We start from the raw sequence: 12,575 nt of genomic DNA, 5'->3' as shown, positions 1-12,575 counted from the left end.
TTGAATGCAGCCTATCAATCCAAACTGAAAACTTGCTTCAAATTCCTGCGAAGCGGCTTTTCCGCTTATTCCCTTGCTACTTTCCCCAAGGAGTCACTGACCAAAAAAAAAAAAAAAAAAAAAAAAAAATCAAGACTGGTATCTTCAAGATCGGGACAAAACACTCGCCCAAAAGGTCCACGTTGAAAATAAAAGCCTTAATCTGAAAAACCAATTGGGAAGGAGAAAAAAGGATGCAAAAGAAAAGCAATGCTTTTACACAGCAAAGGATTTCCTCCGTGCTCCCCTACTTGCCGCCGACCCCATCCCCAACCCCAATTCGGGCAAACATTTTGAAGTCACTAACTGCAAGGCATCGGGGGAGTCCTTTACCTTTCCTTGAAAATCTGGAATGACGCGTTTTTAAGACAATTTGAGGTCGGCTAGCCCAAGGGGACCGCTAATGCCCGTGTCCGGCCGACGCCGGACATATCTGGAGGTTTGGCTGAGCCCCGATCGCAGCTTCGCCAAAAACGCAACATTCAGGTCGGACCCGTTACCACGCAGCCAGAAAAGCCCCAACGCCTGCCTATTGTTGCAGCCGCTGTAACTGGGAGGGCGACTGTAGGGGTGCCGGGCGAGGGGGGCGAGCTTTGTCCGGCGACCCCGGCGAGAGCGCGCGCGGAGAGGATCGCGCGGCCTCCACGCGGCCCGGGCCCCCCACCCACCCCGCCGCTCCGCGGGGGCCGCCGCTGCCACGGCCTCGCGACACTGTGGCCTTCCCCACGCGCGCGGCTGCCGGCTGGGCTTCTTGACCCTCGGGCGCCGCCGTACCCCGGCCCCGCACAGGGCGCGCCAGCAGCCCCCTCCCCCCTCGGCGCCCCGGCTCCATTCAAACCGCCCTCCCCGGCCCCGCGCCGCGCTACCCCCGCGGCCCGCGTTCCTTACCAGGAGCCGCCGGCGCCGTCGACTTCCCGGCGCCTCCCCCGCCCCTCCGCGCGGGGCCGGGGGCAGAATGGGCGTCTCGCTTCTCTTCACGAAACAAAGAAGCCGCCGCCGCCGCCAAACGAGGGGAAGCCTCGCGCGCGCGACCGCCCGCCTCGGCCACCGCCCCCCCTTCACACACACGCGCGCCACCCGCGCCCCCGCTGCGCGCGCGCTCGCCGGCTCCCCTCCCCCTCAGCACCGCGGCGGCCTCTCCAGCTTCCGCCGCCTGCCCGGCCTCGTGCGCGCGCCAGCCCGCCCTTCCGCTCCCGGCGCGCGTGCGCGCCCGTCCCTGGGCGGACGGGGGTGGGCGTGGCCCGGAGGAAGCACGCGCGTCCGATGCACCGCCCCACTCGGGCCGCGATGGCCCCGCGCCTGCGCACGCTTCGCCTTCTGCACGCCTCGCGTCCTGACGCCCCAGAGCATGCGCAGAGCGGACGCCACTGCGGCGGCGGTGGCGGCGGCCGCGGTGACGATGGGGCAACTGGAGAATGGGATCCCGGTGGCCGTGGGGTCCGTGGGGAAAGGAGGTCCCTGAGGCTCGGAAATAGGAACCCTGGACCGTAGGACGGGCCGCCTGGGCCAAGACCGGGCAGTGGTTTCCCGCGGGCCAAGGGCGCGCCTGGGAACCGCCTTGATCCCTGACCTGGGGCGGCGAGGCCTATTTGGGGAGGCAAGGCGGGGCCCGACCGTGGCCGCCTTCTCTGCACAACTTCCCAAGTGCCATTAATTAGCTTAGCAAATATTTATTGATCTGCTACTGTGTCCCAGCCGCCGTGGAGCCCACGGTCTAGTGGGGAAGGAGGACAAGAAGCAAGATTAATAAGCAAAATAGTGCAGTATGAGAGGCCGGACTTGGTGGCTCACGCCTGTAATCCAGCACTTTGGGAGGCCGAGGCGGCCGGATCACCTGAGGTCGGGAGTTAGAAACGAGCCTGACCAACATGGTGAAACCCGTCTCTATTAAAAATACAAAAATTAGGCGGGCGCGGTAGCTCATGCCTGTAATCCCAGCACTTAGGGAGGCCTAGGCTGGTGGATCATGAGGTCAGGAGATGAGACTATCCTGGCTAACACGGTGAAACCCCGTCTTTACTAAAAATACAAAAAATTAGCCGGGCGTGGTGGCACGCGCCTGTAGTCACAGCTACTCGGGAGGCTGAGGCAGGAGAATCGCTTGAACCCAGGAGGTGGAGATTGTAGTGAGCCGAGATCGTACTGTTGCACTCCAGCCTGGGCAACAAGAGTGAAATTCCGTCTCAAAAAAAATAAATAGTACAGTGTGAGGTGAACACTGGGAGGATCATGGACATTTTAAATAGGGCAGCCAGGGAAGTCGTCGTTGCAAAGAACACGTTTGAATGCAGACAGGCTGGTGGTGAAAGAGAAACCTTCCTCCGAGAGTGAAGGCCCTGAGCCTCTTGGCCTCTTCTGTGTATTTTCTTTTTTGTGTGTTTGTTTGTTTGTTTGTTTTGAGACGGAGTCTTACTCCGTTGCCCAGGCTGGAGTGAGGTGGCACGATCTCAGCTCACTGCAACTTCTGCCTCCCAGATTCAAGCGATTCTCCTGCCTCAGCCTCCCGAGTAACTGGGACTACAGGCGTCCGCCACCACGCCCGGCTAATTTTTGTATTTTTAGTTGAGACAGAGTTTCACCATGTTGGCCAGGCTGGTTTTTAACTCCTGACCTCAAGTGATCCGCCCACCTCAGCCTCCCAAAGTGTTGGGATTACAGGCGTGAGCCACCTCACCTGGGTGGGTTTTTGTTTAATTGTTTGTTTTATTAGAGACAGGGTCTTGCTCTGTAACCCACGCTGGAGTGCGATGGTGTAACCACAGCTCAGTGCAGCCTCAAACTCCTGGACTCAAGGGATCCACCTCAGCCTCCCAAATAGCTGTGACTACAGGTACATGCCACCACCACCAGCTTTTTTTTTTTTTTTTTTTTTTTTTTTTTTTTGTCTGTTATGTTCTGTAGAGCTGAGGTCTGCTGTGTTACCCAAGCTGGTCTCAAACTACTGGGCTCAAGCAGTCCTCCTGGCTCAGCCTCCCAATGCACTGGGATTACAGGCATGAGCCACCAAGCCAGGCCCCAGAAGGACCTGGGTTTAAAACACGACTCCATTTCTACTACCTGGGTGATGCATGGGTAATACCAGGCAGGTTTACCAGACCATCTACACCTCACTTTCTTCACCTGTGAAACAAACAATAAGGCTGGGTGCGGTGGCTGACATATGTAATCCCAGCACTTTCGGAAGCCAAGGTGGGCAGATGACCTGAGGTAAGTAGTTCGAGACCAGCCTGGCCAACATGGTGAAACCCCATTTCTACTAAAAATACAAAAAAATTAATTAGCCAGGCATAGTGGCAGGTGCCTGTAATCACAGCTACTCGGCAGGCTGAGGCAGGAGAATTTCTTGAACCCAGGAGGTGGAGGTTACAGTGAGCCAAGATCATGTCATTGCGCTCCAGCCTGGGTGACAAGAGTAAAACTCCATCTCAAAAAAAAAAAAATGCTGGGCCCAGTGGCTCACGTCTGTAATCCCAACACTTTGGGAGGCCGAGGCAGGTGGATCATGAGGTCAGAGATTGAGACCATCCTGGCCAATGTGGTGAAACACCATCTCTACTAAAAATACAAAAATTAGCTGGCTGTGGTGGCGCGTGCCTGTAGTGCCAGCTACTCAGGAGGCTGAGGCAGAATTGCATGAACCCAGGAGGCGGAGGTTGCAGTGAGTCGAGCGTGCCACTATACTCCAGCCTGGTGACAGAGGGAGACTCCGTCTCAAAAACAAAACAAGACAAAATAAAAAAAACCCACCAGAAACAATAATGGCTCCCACTTCCACTGTTTGGTTATGAGGAATCATGACAGCAGGTAGCCCACCTGCTAGCTCTCTGATCCTCAGCTAGTGTTATTGAATAGTGCACAGTAAGTGAGCAAGTAGAAGTGGGATCTGAACTCGATTCCTCATTCATTCAAGTAGTTATTTTTTTGTTTTTGTTTTTGAGACACAGGCTGGCTGGGTCATCCAGCCTGGACTGCGGTGGCACGATGAGTACTCACTGTAGCCTCGACCTCCTGGGCTCAAGCGATCCTCCTGCCTCAGCCTCCCGAGTAGCTTGGACTACAAGTGTGGGACACCACACTCAGCTAATTTTCTTAAAATTTTTTGTAGAGACAGTCACACTATGTCATCCAGGCTGGTTTCAAACTCCTGGGCTCAGGTGATCCTCCCACCTCAGCCTCCCAAAGTGCTGGGATTACAGGCGTGAGCCAAGGCGCCCGGCCAAATAGTATTTCTTATGCTCTCTCCAAATGCTAAGCATTGAGCTAGGAATACCCTGCAGCAATGCATGGAGGAGGCAGGGTTGCTGCCCATGGAGTGGACGGTATGACTGTTCTCTAATTGTCTTTTATGCTAATCACACTAATATGCAATAGTGTAAAGAAAAACAGGCCGGGCCAGGCGCGGTGCCTCACGCCTGTAATCCCAGCACTTGGGAGGCCAAGGCAGGCGGATCACCTGAGGTCAGGAGTTCAGGACTAGCCTGACCGACATGGAGAAACCCTGTCTCTACTAAAAAAATACAAAATTAGCCGGGTGTGGTGGTGCATTCCTGTAATCCCAGCTACTTGGGAGGCTGAGGCAAGAGAATCGCTTGAACCCAGGGGGCGGAGGTTGCGGTGAGCTGAGATCATGCCGTTGCACTCCAGCCTGGGCAACAAGAGCGAAACTCCGTCTCAAAAAAGAAAAACAGGCCGGTTGTGGTAGCTCATGCATGCCTATAATGGCAGTACTTTGGGAGGCCCAGGCTGGCAGATCACTTGAGGACAGGCGTTCAAGACCAGCTTGGGTAACATTGTGAAACCCCATCTCTACAAAGCAATACAAAATTTGCCAGGTGTCTCAATTAAGAGCACAGTTCTTAATAATGAACTGCCCCCGGGACCTTGGCCCCATGTCTGCATTGACACCCTTGGCTTCCAGACTTTAAAAAAAAAACATCTACAGGCTGGGCGCAGTGGCTCACGCCTGTAATTCCAGCACTTTAGGAGGCCGAGGCAGGCAAATCACAAGGTCAGGAGTTCGAGACCAGGTCAATATGGTGAAACCCTGTCTCAACCAGGCACAGTGGCTCACGCCTGTAATCCCAGCACTTTCTCTGGGATCGCAAGGTCAATATGGAGTTCGAGACCTGGTCAATATGGTGAAACCCCGTCTCAGCTGGGCGCAGTGGCTCACACCTGTAATCCCAGCACTTTGGGAGGCCGAGGCGGGCAGATCATGAGGTCAGGAGATCGAGACCATCCTGGCTAACACAGTGAAACCCTGTCTCTACTAAAAATACAAAAAAATTAGCCGGGCGTGGTGGCGGGCACCTGTAGTCCCAGCTACTCAGGAGGCTGAGGCAGGAGAATGGCGTGAACCCGGGAGGCACAGCTTGCAGTGAGCTGAGATCCCGCCACTGCACTCCAGCCTGGGCGACAGAGCGAGACTCTGTCTCTAAAAAAAAAAAAAAAAAAGAGAGAGACCCCGTCTCTATTAAAATACAAAAATTAGCCAGGTATGGTGTCAAGCACCTGTAGTCCCAGCTACTCGGGAGGCTGAGGTAGGAGAATTGCTTGAACCCAGGAGGCGAAGGTTGCAGTGAGCCAAGATCACACCACTGCACTCTAGCCTGGGCGACAGAGAGAGACTCCATCTCAAAAAAAAAAAAAAAAAAAGGAAGGGGAGGAGAGGGCAGGGCAGGGGAGGGGAGGGGAGAGGAGGGAACAGGAAGTGGGGGAGGGGAATCATCCCAGAGGAGAATGGATTTTTTTTTCTTTTTTTTTTTTTTGGCGCGATCTCGGCTAACTGCAAGCTCCACCTCCCAGGTTCACGCCATTCTCCTGCCTCAGCCTCCTGAGTAGCTGGGACTACAGGTGCCCGCCACCACGCCAAGCTAATTTTTTGTATTTTTAGTAGAGACGGGGTTTCACCGTGTTAGCCAGGATGGTCTCTATCTGCTGACCTCGTGATCCGCCCACCTTGGCCTCCCAAAGTGCTGGGATTACAGACATGAGCCACTGCGCCCGGCCTTCTTTTTTTTTTTTTTTTTTGAGACGGAGTCTTGCCCTGTCACCCAGGCTGGAGTGCAGTGGCTCAATCTTGGCTCACTGCAACCTCCACCTCCCACCTCCCAGGTTCAAGAGATTCTCCTACCTCAGCCTCCTGAGTGGCTGGGATTACAGGTGGATTCTTCTCTTTTACTCAAAGATGAGGGCTTGAAATAACAACTCACCCAAGTCCAGAACATGAAAATGTAAAATACATTGACTTCAGTTGCCACTGCAAGTTAAACACTTTTTCAGTAATATCTCCAGATCTTCCTTGGAATATGAAATCACTCATTAATTAACGAAATGTGCATTTATTCATCAAAAATGACCTCTTGTGCCTGGGCACAGTGGCTCACACCTGTAATCCTGGTATTTTGGGAGTCTGAGACAGGCAGATTGCTTGAGCCCAGGAGTTCAAGACCAACCTGGGCAACATGGCAAGACCCCATCTCTACTAAAAATACAAAAATTAGCATGGCATGGTGGTGAGCACCTGTAATCAGAGCTACTCCGGAGGCTGGGGCAGGAGAATCACCTGAGCCCAGAAGGCTCTCTAACCTGGTGATAGAGGAGACCCTGTCTCAAAGAGAAAAAAAAGAGGTCAGGCGCGGTGGCTCACACTTGTAATCTCAGCACTTTGGGAGGCCAAGGCGGGCAGATCACACGGTCAGGAGTTCAAGGCCAGCCTGACCAACATGGTGAAACCCTGTCTCTACAAAAAATACAAAAATTGGCCGGCTTGGTGGCGCATGCCTGTAATCCCAGCTTCTCAGAACGCTGAAGCAGGAGAATCGCTTAAACCCCAGAGGCAGAGGTTGCAGTGAGCCGAGATCGCACCATTGCGCTCCAGCTAGGGCGACAGAGCAAGACTGTATCTCCAAAAAATAAGGAATTGGCAGGGCTCAGGCCTGTAATCCCAGCACTTTGGGAGGCCGGGGCGGGCAGATCACGAGGTCAAGAGATCGAGACCATCCTGGCCACCATGGTGAAACCCCGTCTCTACTAAAAGTAGAAAAATTAGCTGGGCGTGGTGGGGGGCATCTGTAATCCCAGCTACTCGGGAGGCTGAGGCAGGAGAATCGCTTGAACCCAGGAGGCAGAAGTGAGGTTGCAGTGAGCCAAGATCGCCCCGCTGCACTCCAGCCTGGTGACAGAGGGAGACTCTGTCTCAAAAAAAAAAAAAAAAAACCGAAGACAGAAAGAGAGAGAGAGAGAAGGGGAGGGAGAGAGGGAGGGAGGGAAAATGACCTATTGCCCTCAAATCTGGGCCTCAAAAGAAGGTGATTTTCCAATTAGCTGGGCATGGTGGTGGGCACCTGTAGTCCCAGCTACTTGGGAGGCTGAGGCAGGAGAATCACTTGAACCCAGGAGGCGAAGGTTGCAGTGAGCCAAGATCATGCCACTGCACTACAGCCTGGTGACAGAGAGAGACTCTGTCTCAAAAAAAAAAAAAAGGTGATTTCCCTAAACCTAGCAGTGAGATGTATGATGCAGAAAACAATTCTTCCAAGACAGAAACTCAGGGCAATAGCTTTATTTTAGCCAGTAGCTGTGGTTTTAACACAATTCAGGAAATACCGAGCATTTCACATTATGTTTATACTAAGCATACCACTTCTACCAACTACATATGGAAACCTGACTGCCCACACTTGTCAGAAATTTTGTAGGTGTTTTATTTTAGCTATATTGTTTTATCTTAAGTTGAATTTATTAAGCTCTTCTAAGATTCTGCCTCTGAATTATGGCACTTTGGATCTCCACCAAGAGTAATCACCAAACTGGGTGCGGTGGCTCATGCCTGTAATCCCAGCATTTTGGGAGGCCAAGGTAGGAAGATCCCCTGAGCCCAAGAGTTTTAGACCAGCCTGGCCAACACAGGGAGACAGTATCTCTAGGAAACTTTTAAAAATAAGCGAGGCATGGCAGCACATGCCTATAGTCCCAGCTACTCGGAAGGCTGAGGAGAGAGAATCACTTGAGGCCAGGAGATCAAGGCTGTGTGAGTCATGATTTCATCACTGCACTCCAGCCAGGGCCACAGAGCAAGACCCAGTCTCAAAAAAATAAATAAAAAGGAATAAACTATTGAGATGCACAACAGATGAGATGAATGAATCTCTTTTTTATTTTTATTTATTTGAGACGGAGTCTTGCTCTGTCGCCCAGGCTGGAGTGCAGTGGCGGGATCTCGGCTCACTGCAAGCTCTGTCTCCTGTGTTCACGCCATTCTCCTGCCTCAGCCTCCTGAGTAGCTGGGACTACAGGCACCCGCCACCACGCCTGGCTAATTTTTTGTATTTTTAGTAGAGACGGGGTTTCACTGTGTTAGCCAGGATGGTCTCGATCTCCTGACCTCGTGATCTGCCCGCCTTGGCCTCCCAAAGTGCTGGGATTACAGGCGTGAACCACCGTGCCCAGCCGAGATGAATGAATCTCTAGGGAATTATGCTTTGGGCGGGAGCCGGGGGGGGAAGCCAATCTCAAAAATGTTACATACTATCTGATTAAATTTTTTTGTTTTGTTTTGATTTGATTTGTTTTGAGATGGAGTCTCGCTGTGTCTCCCAGGCTGGAGTATAGTGGTGCAATCTTGGCTCACTGCAACCTCCACCTCCTGGGTTCAAGCAATTCTCCTGCCTCAGCCTCCCAAATAGCCGAGATTGCAGGAGCCCACCACCACGCCCGGCTAATTTTTGTATTTCTAGTAGGGATTGAGTTTTACCATGTTGGCCTGGTGGATCTCAAACTCCTGACCTCAAGTGACCCACTCGCCTCAGCCATGATCAGTATTTTGAATGTGGGCGTGAATATGCAAACCTACATAGGAAGCAAATTGTATACAATTTACTACACATGCGCGCGCGCGCACACACGCACACACACACACACACAAATGAGTACAAGTAAAATGGAGAAAATCCACCTAAGATTGCGCTGGGCGTGGTGGCTCATTCCTGTAATCCTAGCACTTTGGGAGGCTGAAGAGGGCAGATCACTTGAGGCCAGGAGTTTGAAACCAGGCTGGCCAACATGGGAAAACCCTGTCTCTACTAAAAACACAGAAATTAGCAAGTCTTGGCGGCAGGCACCTGTGGTCCCAGTTTTACTCGGGAGGCTGAGACAGGAGAATCTCTCCAACCTGGGAGGCGGAGGTTGCAGTGACTGAGATTATGCCACTGCGCTCCTGCCTGGGTGACTGAGTGAAAGTCCATCAAAAAATAAATAAATATATAAACCTGGGAGTGGCATCCACAAGACAGTGGCAGAACAGGTTTTCCAACCCTGAACTGGAGCTACTGGAAGTGTCCCAAGGCAAGCCAAGCCGGGGTTTCCCAAACATCACCTGCAGATGTGCTCTCAGTCTGAGAAGAGTGAGTCTGGGCCTCAGCAGGTCTGCTTCTCTCAGAAAAAGCATTTTGCTGTTCTGGGCTTATCCAGCTATTACTTTTCCCTGGGGCTGCACACAAATTCTTCTAATGACTTTGTAAACATTTAATTAGGTAGTTAGTTACTTTTTGAGGCAAGGTCTCACTTAGTCACACCCAGGCTGGAGTGCAGTAGCACAATCATGGTTCACTGCAGCATCAACCTCCAGAGCTCAAGCCATCCTCTCGCCTCAGCCTCCTGAGTAGCTGGGGCTACTGGTGCGCACCTCCACACCTGGTTAATTTTTTTTATTTTTTGTAGAGATGAAGTTTCACCATGTTGCCCAGGCTGGTCTTGATCTCCTGAGCTCAAGCAATCCTCCCACCTCAGCCTCCCAAAGTGCTGGGATTAAAGGTATGAGCCACCATGCTAGGCAATTTTGTAAACTTGAAATGCACTTCTCTGAAAACAGAAGACAGCAACAGCCTCTTAAAAATCGTAAGTGTAGGCCGGGTGCAGTGGCTCACGCCTCTAGTCCCAGCACTTTGGGAGGCCAAGGCACACAGATCACAAGATCAGGAGTGTGAGACCAGCCTGGCCAATATGGTGAAACCCCGCCTCTACTAAAAAAAAAAAATACAAAAATTAGCCAGATGTGGTGGCACACGCCTGTAGTCTAGCTATTCTGGAGGCCGAGGAAGGAGGATCACTTGAACCTGGGAAGTAGAGGTTGCAGTGAGCTGAGGTCGTGCCATTGCACTCCAGCCTGGGCGACAAAATGGGACTCCATCTCAAAAAAAAAAAAAAATCGGCCAGGCGCGCGGTGGCTCAAGTGTGTAATCCCAGCACTTTGGGAAGCCAAGGCGGGTGGCTCACGTGAGGTCGGGAGCTTGAGACCAGCCTGACCAACATGAAGAAACCCCGTCTTTACTAAAAATAAATAAATTAGCTGGGCATGGTGGCAGATGCCTGTAATCCCAGCTACTCAGGAGGCTGAGGCAGGAGAATTGCTTGAACCCAGGAGGCAGAGGTTGCAGTGAGCCTAGATTGCGCCATTGCACTCCAGCCTAGGCAACAAGAGCTAAACTCCATCCCAATTAAAAAAAAAAAAAAAAAAAGGCTAGCCGGGCGCAGTGGTTCACCCCTGTAATGCCAGCACTTTGGGAGGCAGAGGCGGGCGGATCACGAGGTCAGGAGATCGAGACCATCCTGGCTAACACAGTGAAACCCCGTCTCTACTAAAAATACAAAAAATTAGCTGGGCATGGTGGCGGGCGCCTGTAGTCCCAGCTACTCAGGAGGCTGAGGCAGGAGAATGGCCTGAACCTGGGAGGTGGAGCTTGCAGTGAGCCAAGATTGCGCCACTGCACTCCAGCCTGGGCGACAGAAAGAGACTCCGTCTCAAAAAAAAAAAAAAAAAGAAAAGGCTGGGCACAGTGGCTCATGCTTGTAATCCCAGCACTTTGGGAGGCCGAGGCAGATGGATCACAAGGTCAACAGATCGAGACTATTCTGGCCAACATGCTGAAACTCCGTCTCTACTAAAAATACAAAAATTAGCTGGGTGTGGTGGCTTGCGCCTGTAGTTCCAGCTATTTGGGAGGCTGAGGCAGAGGCGGAGGCTGAGCTTGCAGTGAGCCAAGATCGCGCCACTGCACTCCAGCCTGGCGACAGAGCGAGACTCCGTCTCAAAAAAAAAATCATAAGTGACAACTTTAGGAAGCCTACGGGGGCAGATGACTTGAGGCAAGGAGTTTGAGACCAGCCTGGCCAAAATGGTGAAAACCCATCTCTACTAGAAATTCAAAAATTAGCCAGATGTGGTTATAGCTACTTGGGAGGCTGAGGCATGAGAATTGCTTGAACCCAGGAGGCAGAAACTGCAGTGAGCTGAGATCGTGCCACTGCACTCCAGCCTGGGCGACAGAGCGAGACTCTGTCTCAAAAAAAAAAAAATTCAGAAGTGGCAGCCACCTCACACCATTAGGAGAGCTACTATTAAAAATAAAATAAGGCCAGGCATGGTGGCTCATATCTGTAATCTCAGCACTTTGGGAGGCCCAGGTGGGGGGATCACTTGAGCCCAGGAGTTCAAGACCAGCCTGGGCAATAGAGGAAGACCTTTTTTCAACTAAAAATAAAAAATTGGTCTGGCCACGATGGCTCACCCCTGTAATCCCAACACTTTGGTAGGCCGAGGTGAGCAGATCACTTGAGGCTAGGCTGGCCAACATAGTAAAACCCCATCTCTACCAAAAATACCCAAAAGAATCTGTCTCTACCAAAAATACTCCATCACTGCCAAAAAAAAAAAAAAAAACAAAATCAAAAATTAGCCCGGTGTGGTGATACATGCCTGTAGTCCCAGCTACTCGGGAAGCTGAGGCACCAGAATCACTTGAACATGGGTGGCAGAGGTTGCAGCAAGCCAAGGTTGTGCCACTGCGCTCCAGCCTGGACAATGGAGTGTGACCCTGTCTCAAAGAAAAGGGAAATTTTATGTAATGTGTATTTTACCACAATTTTTTTCTCTTTTTTTTTTTTTTTTTGGCACAGGTTCTCACTCTGTTGCCCAAGCTGGAATGTCATGGTGTGATCATGGCTCACTGAAGCCTCAACCTCCCAGGGGTCAGGTGATCCTCCTACTTCAGCCTCCCACTACAGGTTGGTGCCAGCACACCCAGCTAATTTTTGAACTTTTTTTTTTTAGAGATACATCTTGCTATGTTGCCCAGGCTGGTCTCAAACACCTGGGCTCAAGTGGTCCTCCTGCCTTGGCCTCCCAAAGTGCTAGGATTACAGGCATGAGCCACCGTACCCAGCCTTTTTTTTTTTTTTTCCTGAGACGGAGTCTCGCTCTGTCACCCAGGATGGAGTGCAGTGGCGCGATCTTGGCTCACTGCAAGCTCTGCCTCCCGGGTTCACGCCATTCTCCTGCCTCAGCCTCCTGAGTACCTGGGACTATAGGCGCCCACCACACACCCGGGTAATCTTTTTGTATTTTTTTTTTTTTTAGTAGAGACGGGGTTTCACCATATTAGCGAGGATGGTCTCGATCTCCTGACCTCGTGATCTGCACGCCTCTGCCTCCCAAAGTGCTGGGATTACAGGCCTGAACCACTGTGCCCGGCCTTCTT

At 51.9% G+C, this 12,575-nt stretch overlaps 1 protein-coding gene across 18 annotated transcripts in view; it reads right to left on the bottom strand.

The window, feature by feature from the left end:
* SMARCA4 (SWI/SNF related, matrix associated, actin dependent regulator of chromatin, subfamily a, member 4) overlaps positions 1-1,136 on the bottom strand; it is a 100,989-nt gene extending 99,853 nt beyond the window's left edge. For 9 of the 18 annotated variants that reach the window (XM_063599876.1, XM_055104269.2, XM_055104267.2 and 6 more), the window contains exon 1: positions 928-1,106. The gene's annotated coding sequence lies outside the window, so the exon portion shown is untranslated. Of the gene's footprint in view, positions 1-372; positions 674-927 lie in introns of those variants that run through there. The other 9 variants (XM_063599874.1, XM_034945780.3, XM_063599875.1 and 6 more) reach the window with 4 other exon arrangements.
* Between the last annotated feature and the right edge of the window lie 11,439 nt (positions 1,137-12,575).

Source organism: Pan paniscus, chromosome 20 (genome assembly GCF_029289425.2).
Source record: "Pan paniscus chromosome 20, NHGRI_mPanPan1-v2.0_pri, whole genome shotgun sequence".
NCBI classification, from domain to species: Eukaryota; Metazoa; Chordata; class Mammalia; order Primates; family Hominidae; genus Pan; species Pan paniscus.
This window is presented reverse-complemented; position numbering and strand designations above follow the sequence as displayed.